The sequence below is a fragment of the Emydura macquarii genome, unplaced genomic scaffold (assembly GCF_026122565.2).
Source record: "Emydura macquarii macquarii isolate MOO-44397 ecotype Brisbane River unplaced genomic scaffold, CSIRO-AGI_Emac_v2 contig_318, whole genome shotgun sequence".
Taxonomy (NCBI): domain Eukaryota; kingdom Metazoa; phylum Chordata; order Testudines; family Chelidae; genus Emydura; species Emydura macquarii.
The window spans coordinates 5,176,843-5,188,368 of record NW_027130455.1 but is presented as its reverse complement, the minus strand read 5'-3'; positions in this window follow the sequence as shown (position 1 = coordinate 5,188,368).

The following is an 11,526-nucleotide window of genomic DNA, read 5'->3' as shown; positions in this document are numbered from 1 at the left end:
AGGTGCAGATCAGTGTGAAATCAATAGAATTGCACATGCTTATGCCAGCAGCAAATTTGTCTAGTGACTTTAAGCCTTTGAGACAATCAGTGTTTGGCAGTTAGTCACAAACGGATTTAGGGGCTTTAGATATGGAGAAGGGTGATTTGAGTTACAAAATTAGAGCTTATTTTGGGGCCTCCATTTAGGCTGCTTTGATGCATCAAATGTGGATTGTTCAGTCTTGATGGACAGAAAGCTATTCCTCAGTGGGGAGCAGGGGGGACAGACCGAATGCTAAGGATGATCCTGGAAGGCTACTCCTCAAAGTCTCCACAATCCCAGAAGCTTTACTCCCAAGGATATACCGTGGGATGTTGGCAGGCAAGATCTGGCAGGTTCTTCTGTGTACTGGCCTGGGGCCCGTGTTGGATGTGGATAGGATTGTCTTCCTCAACTGAACATCCAACCCATTCCAAATACAGTGTGATAGTTTGTATTTGGTTCCAGAGAGCTTGGGAGGCCCCTGGGGTTGCTAGTGGTGGAATTGGGTACAGCTCCTAACCCCTGTATATCACAGGTAAAATAAAACATTGTTAGGGAGGGCTACAAAATTAGCCCTAGCCACAGGGGATGGCTGCAGGAGAAAAGGACCATGTACTGTAATGGACAGTCTATGTAGAAATGGAAGGGTCACTCTGGTGCCTCTTTTTCTAACTGAAGAAAGTCACATTCCCAAAGTGACAACCAGTGGAGTGGGGTCGTTGGAAACAGATTTCTGGTTTAACAGAGGCACTGTCTGCCTCAGCAAGACTTCCTTTGGTTCACTTGTCACAGACAGCTCAATCCGAAGACAAAGCAACCTGCCAGACTCATGGCTACCTCTTCCTTCACATGGGAGAGTGGGTGAAGCTAGAAGAAGAACAAATGATGGGGGAACTTCATCACAAAGCAGTTACGGCACACTTCAGTGTGTGTGTTTGTGGTGATGGGGTGGAGATCAGTGAACAAGGTAAAGAAGACCCTGACATTCTGTTAGGTACAAAGCTGTGGCTTTGCCTACATCCTAAAGCTGGGCAAATAATGGAGAAAGTTATTCACAAATAATTTAACAGGGTAAATAAATCCTCACCGTTGTTTCATTCCCCACCAGATAAACTCCCTACTGTAGCAATGGCTGCTGGTACATGCCTCCTTGTGGCTGTGTATTATGTTACTGTAGGAGTTAATCTGCACAGCCTCTACCTAAAGTCGCAATCTTATATTTGTGATTTCACAATTACTTTTCATGGTAACAGTGGATTATGACACTGACTAAGTATCAGAAGCAGGGGAAACTTAAAGGAACACAACATCTGTGTCTTTAATGATAAGAAACCAGGGGAGTGAAAAGCAGATAACAGGGCACCTAAGCAGACTTGTTTGTAATTAGAATGTTTATTTCTTTTTAAACTTTCTTTGGGTGTCAATGGTCTTATTTTCTGGTAGGGTTTTCTGGGATCCTCCCTTCTGTCACTCTCCAGTTCTCAGCACTCCTAATTTTCGGCTGTAGAATTTCTGTTGCAGTTTTCTCCATCCCCACTAACCCTGAGAATAATGGATGAAGTTCTAGAACAAAGCATGACTCCTCGCATAGCAGCTTCTCAGCTGCTCTTAAAGTGGAATTTTTCTCTTTAAAGGTTGTAAGTGATTATGAAAGGATTAAGAAACCAGGGGAAGGCAGGGTCTGAGGGAATACTAGCTCCGTTGTGATTAATGCCAAAACTCCCATTGACTTCAGTAGGTAAGACTTTCTTCCTTTGAGACTAAAACCTTTATCTACAGATCATGGGCAGCCACAGTGAAAGCTTTTTATGCTACCTCATGCATATATCTTAACTGTGATCTATGGGTCTGGGCAGAGGGGTAAGCTAGTTCAGTTACCATGCCCATTCAATCAGGGCTGGTTCTCAGGGTAGTCAACCTGGCTGCCAACTTCCAGGAAGGGCCATACCACTGCACAGCTGCTTTTTGGGTTTTTTTGGTGGCTCTTCTGCTTAGGGCTGCTCCAGAAACATTTTCCATCCTGGCTGGCAGAACGGCTAAGGCCACTCTTGCGTTCAGTCCTTGACCTCTGCTAGGAGGGCCGTTGCGGAATAAGCCTACCCTGTCCCACCTCGGGGAAGTTGGGGGCGTGACGGGGCTGACCCCGCAGTTGCAGTCTACCCCGTCGTCATCTCCCTGGTCATGTGGCTCAAGGAACCGAGTCAGAGTGACCACCGAGTCAGAGTGACTGGGATGGTGCGGCCTAATGGTCAAAGTCAATGGTCGCCCTCAAGTCAGGGCTGTGTGGCCTTGTGGCCAGAATCAACATGCCCCCTTGCATCAGGGTTGTGCGGCCCGTTGGCCGGAGTCAACATGCACCCATACAGTGAAAAGGAACAGAATTGATCAATACGATTTTAATAGTTTATTTGTCCATGATGTAATCATAAATTCTTATAATCTCCTATCAAAAGGTGCACCTGTCATGTAGCTACCCCTGCTGGACAGGAGTCGCTGTGCAGCACCCTGCTTCAGTTTCCCCTTCTGCTTGGATCTCTTAAAAAGGTCACATGAACCATATAGTCAAAGCATTCCCCTTCTGGAATCCATTTATTTAAGTTCTGAACAAAGTCTTTCAAAATAGACCTCAAACCTACAGCCTTGACCCCAGTTTCAAACTGGGCCCCGGTCCTGCTCCCTAAGGGTCTGTCTTCCAGCAGTTCTTACCAGTGGTTTGGCCTTCTCTACAGGCCTTCTTCCCTACTGGTGTCTTCCCCCCTGCTGACACATGGCCTTGCAGGAGCCTTTTTACCCTCGACAACAACTGAAAGCCTCTGCTCAGCATCTCCCCAGTTGTTTAGAAGGGTTGCAAAGGCCCCTTCTCTGGACTGAATTCAGCTTCTTCCTTCAGGAAATTTTTCAGCAATTTAGCAACAACTCTGTAGCAGTGTTCAGCTCTGTCCTCTTAATAAGAGCCAGGTGCCTTCCCTTAAGCCTAACTGGGCAGCAAGTAGTTAATCAGAGGTGAACTGCACCCTGACAATCACCCAGAGATGCCTCCTCCATTTCCTTTTGGTGCCCAGAATAGTGGATTTTTTTTATTCATGTGTCTGTAAAATAGCTGTTCCATGTTCTTTGTCCTGAGACACTTAGTGTTTGTCAAGCCCTCACTTACATTCATGAACACATGCTCACATGAGTACTCCCACTGAAGTCTCTAGGACTACTGGGGTCAGTAAGGGACTCACAGTATGGCCCTCAGAAAACTGGAGGTAGAACATCACCGTTTTATTCTATGAATGACTGAATCTGTCACCAATTGTCCCATGAATTTCACTGGGTAAGAGAGACTCTGGACCATTGTGATGAGGTGATGTCAGGAAGAACTAGCAGCCAGGATTGAAGGAAAGAGTGAATTGTGAGGAATGAACCTGCATTGGTCCTGCTGGGTTCCGGGACGTGAGGAGGCATGAACCTGCCCACGACTAAAGTCCCCTCCCCCAGCCTAAGAGGAGGAGCTACTGAGCCCAGGACTCTACTGAATTCGGGGACAAGAAATGAAAGTACAGAATTGGTCACAGGTAGACATTATTTCATGTTTCATTATGACTCACTGACTTGTGGAATCTATGGTGAAACAACTGGATTCTGCAGTTCCATTCTTCTTTTTTTTTTTTTAAAGCAGAACTTTTCTAAAAAGAATTTTTTTTTTAAACTGCTATATCCAAGTTGTTTTATCTGCTGGATTGATAAATAACATTTAAAAAGTCAACACAAATGTAACATCTGTTTAAAAAGAAGATGACAGTTAAGTATAAGAGGGAGCGAGAAAGGGAATCATCTTGCAGAGTAACCTGCTTCAGGCAAAAACAGTTAAATTCAATTCATTTTCATACAGCATATTTTATACAAAGCTTCTCAAAACACTTTATAGCGAGAGATAAAATAACAAAATAACCTGTTACAGAAGAGGTTATTGCAGCTCTTGTACAGACAGCAAAGAAAGGATTGTACGTCGAGATGGAGTGGACTAGAAAAAGGAAGGATGTAATTTAAAAGCAGGCATAAAGTAAATATTCTTGCATAATATTACAGAAAAGAGAAAATTATAATAAGAATTCATTGTACTTATGTAAAAAGTTTCCTCCAAAATTCTGTGTTTCAGAACATAAATTAAATTTCATAACTGTGGGAGGTTGGTAAACATTACACCCATTTTACATATGGAAAAACATAGGTGCACACAAGTTAAGTGACAACTTGAATGCAACTGACGGGACATAGGCAGCCTGCTGCATCCTACAATTGCAGGGTCAAAGCTGTTGCTAGCACTGTCTGAACACTACTAATCTAACAGGCAAATATTGCCTTTTTTGAGTAATCTATATTGGTTTTTGTTTTGTTGTAGATTTGTTTTGGCAGCTCAACAGCCGGTTGAATTCTACTATGAATTCTTGAACCTTTTATTGACGGGATATTTCCACAGTGTTCTGACATCTCTGATTAGATCACAAAACAAGTCAACGGCAGGGACATGAATGGAACTCAGGAGTCACCGTTCCCATTGTACAGCTCCAGGTGCCAGACTGCACTAATGTGAAGGATGGAAAGGTACAAAGATGGAAGTAGGGCAGGGCAAGGTAGATTGGGCTTAGTCTCACTGGGAGTCTAACAAAAAGAAGAAGGTTTTAGCTATGTGACTGGATGGGAAGGGTGGATTGTCACTCTGAGGGAAGGAGCCATTCCCATGTATGGAAACAGGTAAGAAGTGACCTCCAACTTCAGAGTGTTGTGTTAGGACAGAAGAGAGGAAGCAATATTGGAGGAGGAAAAGGAGTGGTAAGGAGAAGACTGGGTAAGTAAAACAGGGAAATAAATCCATGGGAGATCAGAGTGCTGTAAACAAGGAGAGCAACTTTGAATTGGATTTTGAAATGGCCAAATCTCCAGCTGAGAGGCTGAAAACTAGCGGTTAATAAGGTCCAGTTTCCTGGAGTCAGAGACTAGGCCACCTGGATCACTCATGAGCTAGACCCCCAGAAGATTACACCATAAAGATTTAGGAACAACTACAAAATGACATGTGCTACCAATTAGAGTGACAATAAAACAGTTGGAGAGAAGGGAGAGTTATTAAAACCTCCCTCACTAGTGTTAGTAGTGCTACTATTATTGCAGGTAGATAAAAATTAAAATAAGAACCACCAACAGTGGCTTCTGCTATCATTGCACTTCTGGTAGAAGTTTGAAACTTGCTGGAAAAATTAAGGAAAGCTCTCTCTCCTGTTTAGCCTACGCCTACAAAAAGATGAGTAAAAGTCATCAGTGCTGAGGAATGGTCTTATCCCAAGTCCCATGTTTTTAGACATAGGAACCTGTATTCAGACTCTACAATACACTATGTAGAAAATACTGTGCATTAAAAGCCAAACACTGCCCCCAAACCAATATTACCTGAGTTATCCCATTTATTATCATCATTTTTATTACAGTAGTAAACAAAGGCCCCATTTGGAAGTGGGATCCCATTGTACCAAAAACAATAAAAATGCATGGGAAGATCCAGCCCCTGTTCAGAAAAGCTTACAATCTAATCTGCAGTATGATCTCAGCTCATATGGGGAAACATATTCAGTTTACTAAAAATAGAACAAAAATCAATGGGAGTTTTGAATGCTCAGAGCTTGTTAGGAACAGAACCATAGAAATCAGATACCAGAGCAGAATGTTCCCACCAGATTTGCATGTGAAGGAGGACCTGTGCACATGGATCTCCCCATTTCCCAGAAGGAGGGAGGGTAAACTACCTACATGGCATCATCCAGAGATATGCACAGGGCTCTCTGCAGGTTTGGGAGCTCTGCCTGGAGCAGCGGTCATGGACATTGCCAGCTACAAGCCTCATGGAAAAGCCCTGTACTTTCAATGGACTCCTTATTAAAAGTGATAAGTGGGGGAGTCCTAGAAGCCATCTTAATTGGAGGCATCTTGCTAAGGAGCTGGGTGGGAAAATAAGGGAGCTTGGTGCCCATGTTGTGTCATAGCACCTCCATGATGTGTGGATTCCGGGAGTAGAAACCCCTACCTGCTTCTTCCCCCATGCCCCTAGCCTGAATGACCTGGGAAAACTCTATTAAGTGAACCTGGTAGAGTTTTCCTTCTTATCCCTGGGGGCCTTGTTTATAGAACCCACTATCAGGAAGGTTTCTTCCTGATACCATATTTAGCTTACATTTTTTTCTTTCTTTCTGTTCATCACTGTTGGTATCTTAGCTCATGCATATTGGGGTTCGTATATACTGGAGAAGTTGTGGTGGATACACCCTTGGAAAAGCATCATTATCTCTTGTTTCATGCTAAGGTGTGTATTTGGAGGAAGGTGGATATTCAAATGTGATTGAGAAACATGAAAGCATTCAGAGTATTCCCAGCATACTGTGTACATGGCACAGAATTTAGATCAAGCTTGCCAAGTAACCAGGCATTATTCCAGTTTACTGTGTACATTCTCAATCTACTGTACTAATATACGCTAAGGTCCAAGTCCTGCAACTGACAGCATGCATGCAGACTGGTGCACTTACATGGAACCCAGCAATTTGCCCCATAGTCCATTGCAGGATGGGGCCTATGACAGCAGAGACATGAATTACAAAAGCTGCATTAATATTTACACCAAAATATTTTTAAATATGATAATGCAATAAACATTTATAATATAAGATGATGAATAGGTAACTATAAGATGTAATTGACATCTCTGTGCCCAGTGTATGAAAGCCAGAAAGAAAGACTATATTGGATTCATTAATTTATTTGTTTTATGCCTTTGTTCTTTAAGGTATATTAAAAAATTAACCAAAATTATTTTTAAAATACCATATTTTTTAATATCAGAACTGGCAACAAATAATCCAGATAATAAAAGCAATATATTTTAGAGTTTTTAAAATAAAGGCATTATCCTGATTGTAAGTAATGTATTACTAATTACACAATTACATACTCATGCAGCCCTAGTAATAAAAATCTTTACGTTCTTCACCTTCCTCCCAATTCCAATTGTAAGAATATAATTATTTGATTCCACATTTTGTATTAATTCAGTAATTCTTTACTAGATATATTTAGACCTGCAGTAATTTATTTCAACCCTGCTCTCTATAGAATAATATAACTAGTAATAAATTACTGACAATTTAAAAAATCTGGTATGTTTTATAATATAGCATTGTTAAATATAAGATGATTTTAAATGTTTTGTTTAAACTTCACAGTAAGGTAAGAGGAGATATTTAATGTCTTATGACTTTATAAAACACTGTATATGTGTAATATTGTAACACGAGTTAATGTAGGTCTAGAAATTACCACCTCAATTACTCAAGTTATTCCACTAGTTTCAATGGGACTATTCATATTAGGCACAATTTAACATGAATAAATGTGTCCATAACAGGCCCTTAATTTCACTGTAGTTTACTTTACAATGGATAATGCATGTGGCACTGTTCCATGCTAGTCATATTAAGGCAAAATATGTCCAGCTTCCACAGCAGTGAAATCCAAACACAGAAGGTTTCCACTCTACGTGGTATCTTTTAGAGCAGTGTTTCTCAATTTCTTTCCATCCACGGAACCCTTGGGCGCCCATGCCATGCCCTCGGAACCCTTGCCCTCGCATACCATGCCCTCGGAACCCTTGCCCTCGCATGCCATGCCCTCGGAACCCTTGTCCACCCATGTCCGCCCGAAAAGTCAAAAAAATCTTCCTCTTGTCAGCGGTGCGGTATTTCCTTGATTCGGCGGCGCGCTTTCAGGGCCGTTTTCGGTGGCCCCATCAGCTGTTCGGCGGCGCGCGAACAGCTGATCAGCGGCACCAGATTTTTTTTAACATTCGGCGGCACGGTACGGCTTCTTCGCGGAACCCTTCCACTCAGCCCACGGAACCCTAGGGTTCCGCGGAACACCATTTGAGAACCACTGTTTTAGAGCATGGTATGGTGCTAACTAAGTGCACTGTATCCACTGCCAACGGGATACAATCAAACGAGCTATCAAGGGCCCGTTCTTCCATACTGACTTATGTTGAGTGCCACTATGCCTTAGTTGCCCATCTGAATAATGGGCATAATAACCCTTCCTTACTTCACAGGACTGTTGTGAGAATTAATGAGTCCACTACTGTCAACCTCTACTCATTCCTTACTCATGCATTTATTCTTATTTAATGATTTAGGACTACTCCTGTGAGTAAAGATTTGCAGGATGAGTCAAGATGTCTGTAGAAACTGGAGATCCTCAGATGACTGGTGCTATTTTTTTTTTTTTTTTATAATCCAGCCCCAAGAATATCACTGGCAATGAAGAGTCTAGTTTGGGACCTCAGCTTGGCTGCTCGCTTCGTGCTGCAGAGGTGAGAAACATTCTACAGGCAGTGCACTACGCCCTTCGGCAGAAAAATCACTAAATTGTACAACTCCATCCCACTTACTAAAAATTAATGGCTAAATTCTACTAAATCTCCTAGACGTGTAGTCTAAGTAAGGACTGACAGTCAGGCCTGCTGAGCTGTAAGCCATCCTCTGACACTGAGTACTGTACCTCTAGGCAAGTCTTGTCTCAATATTTTCATCTTATAGCTGCCTCATAGAGGTGCCATGGGAATTAATTCTGGTAAAACACTATAGGACAACGCTTGCCTTTGCCTCCAGCTGTGAGGGGGGGGGGGGGGCCCTTGCTAGGATGTTGGTGAGATTCCATTGCACAAAAGAGGGATGGGATTTGTGGGGGATGCACACACACAGCCTCATGGGGGCTCCTTGCATGGCATTGTACAGGGATGACTGTGGATGAAGCAAGGACAAGTTAGGAGATTCCATAGCTTCATGGAGCCTTCAGTCCTCCCTCATTACAAAGGAGTGCAGTCAGACTGTGAAGTCTTTTCCAGCCATTGCATCCTCGGGGTAGCTCCACTGCATTCATCTTTCCCCCACCATCTCTCCCTCCATGCATTTCTAGTGCCCATTCTAGCTACTCAGAGTACTTTGCACGGTGGACTGAGTTTTCCCCTATCATGTCACTGACCCCCACATTAAAGATCCTTAGAAATAAAGTTGTGAGTATTCATCAGGATGGATACATAAACTCACAAAGTGTGATTGAATAGCAGTGCTTTAGAAAATGGCTGAGGAGCTGTGATATGGCATCAGCAGAATTGTCATATATGCTGTTACAAAAATGTATTTTCTTCCTGTCATGTAAAAATATAAAACTAAACATCAATGGTAGTACCACCAAGATGCCCAAGTACATAGAAAACCATGGGTAATTTTCACAAATCTGGTCCCCAATCATAAAGGGCTGGTCTACACTGCCGGCAAAATTCGGCAGCAGTCGACAGGAGTTATGCAAGCTACATCGACTTTGTTACTTCCCTTTAGCACACCATCTCCATTGCGCTGTGCCGATGGGAAATGCATTCCTGTCAACGCAACGTTACGCTTTTTTTGGAGGTGGTTTTAGTAGATTGACTTCTGAATCAATTAAGTGCGTCTTCACTGCTGCTCAATCGATCCGGAAAAATTGATCTGACAGCAGCGAATTTCCCACCGTCAGTTTGTTACATAGCCAAAGTCTATTTAGTGCTTATAAAATAGAATTATATTGATGTTATTATGTGATTAGTAATATTTGCAGTGACTGTATGGGTGCAAACAATTACTATTTGGGATATCGTTTCTCGGTAGAAAAAACACCTAATTCCACTAATTGCCTCTAGTTCTGCTTCTGTTAACGGCACACTGTATACATGTTAATATTACTATCAACTGTGGCAAATTTAATTAACATTCATGTGTGTAAATTTAATTTAAAACAAATGCATATTCTGATCAGTTTGTTTTACAAGTATATTAATTACATATTTCTTTCCAACACTGAAGTTAAACCACTATTTCTAATATCAATTAATAGGAATTTTCCAAATATGTCTTTAAAGGCAAGTCATTGCTCTCCAAAGGAAAGGTGGAAAACCTGTTATATGTACTATGATAGCACTTAAAGACCCCAACCCAAAACAGGACCTCATTGTCCTACGCACTGTACAAACACACAATAAGAGAAAGCCCCTACCTCAAAGAGCGAACAGAATAAATGGATGAGACAGCTAAAGATTGGGGAAAAGGAAGCATATTTTCCTACTTTTACAGTTGGGCAACTGAAGAACAGAGAGATTAAATTACTTGTCCAAGGTCAGACAGATGGTCTGTAGCCAAGCCAGAAATTGACCAGGCTTTGTCCAGTGTCTTAATCACAACACTGTCCTTCCTCTCTGTAGCTAATCTGTAATTTATGTTTTACAGAGACTTGAAAAGTATAGAGGTTTCAGTTTAGTTCTCCAGATCCTTCTGTGCTGGAAACTGTAGGACTTGCAGGAGACAATGCATAGTTTCTTTGGGAGAAGGTTCTCCTGGGATCCTTCAGTTTTTCTTACTTCTTGTTACCTTCTAAGGTCCATTGTACGGTGACTTATTCTCTGGCAGGAGAGCTATCCAATTTACTCAGTGAGTACTGTTAAATGGAGGTCACTACAGAATGATGTAAGGAGCTCTATCCCCACATGCCAAGCATAAATGCTCTGCAGTACTCCTAGATGCTACCAGCTAATTTGTATGGTAATTAGGGCCCTGATTCAAAGCCCACTGAAGTTAATAGCAGTCTTCCATTGACTCCAGGAAAATTCAGATCAAGCCCCACATACCTGGATCAGCCATATCTGAGTAGTGTATATTTTACTGGTGGTTTCCATGATCTCCTGTACGATTTCACAGAATGTTAAAATGCTTCCCTCTGCAAGAAAATATTTTAAATAAAAAGTTTTAAGTATTTTGCATACTTCAAGTTTGAATATTCAAAATAAATCTCACAGCTCTAACCATTAGAGGTAATATGTGTACTCTAGACAACATTTATTATTAAGGATTTCACAATATAATCAAACTAGATTCAGCACTGTAATTAAAAAAAGAAATTAAGATATTAGGTGTGACTAACTCCTTATGTTCTACCAGAAGTTTGTTTCCAGCTGGATCCACATTATGATATTGATGTGCGTTATATAACCTCTGGGATGTACACAGAAAAACCGGTTAACTATCATTTGCATTGTATGGCTACACTCACCAATCCATCCTCCTTCTTTTGTAAGGCAACTTGAAAGGCAACATTAAAGGTCGATGTCCAAATTTGTCACCCTCTGTATGGCTTCCAGTGCCATGGAATGAATCAGGTTGCCATCCAGGATCTTAGAGGTCAGCAGTTCACTAGCTGTTCCATGGTATGGATGTATTCTCTACATTCACATATTGGGCTGTCTTTTATTGGCAATAGTGGACATGCCACAGGAACTATGACCCTTCATGCATGTTATGATTTATTCATGTTATTAGCTACAAAAGAATCCCACGAACACGCACACACATTAAAGCATGGTTCTTGGTGGAAATGGTAATGGTGGGGAGG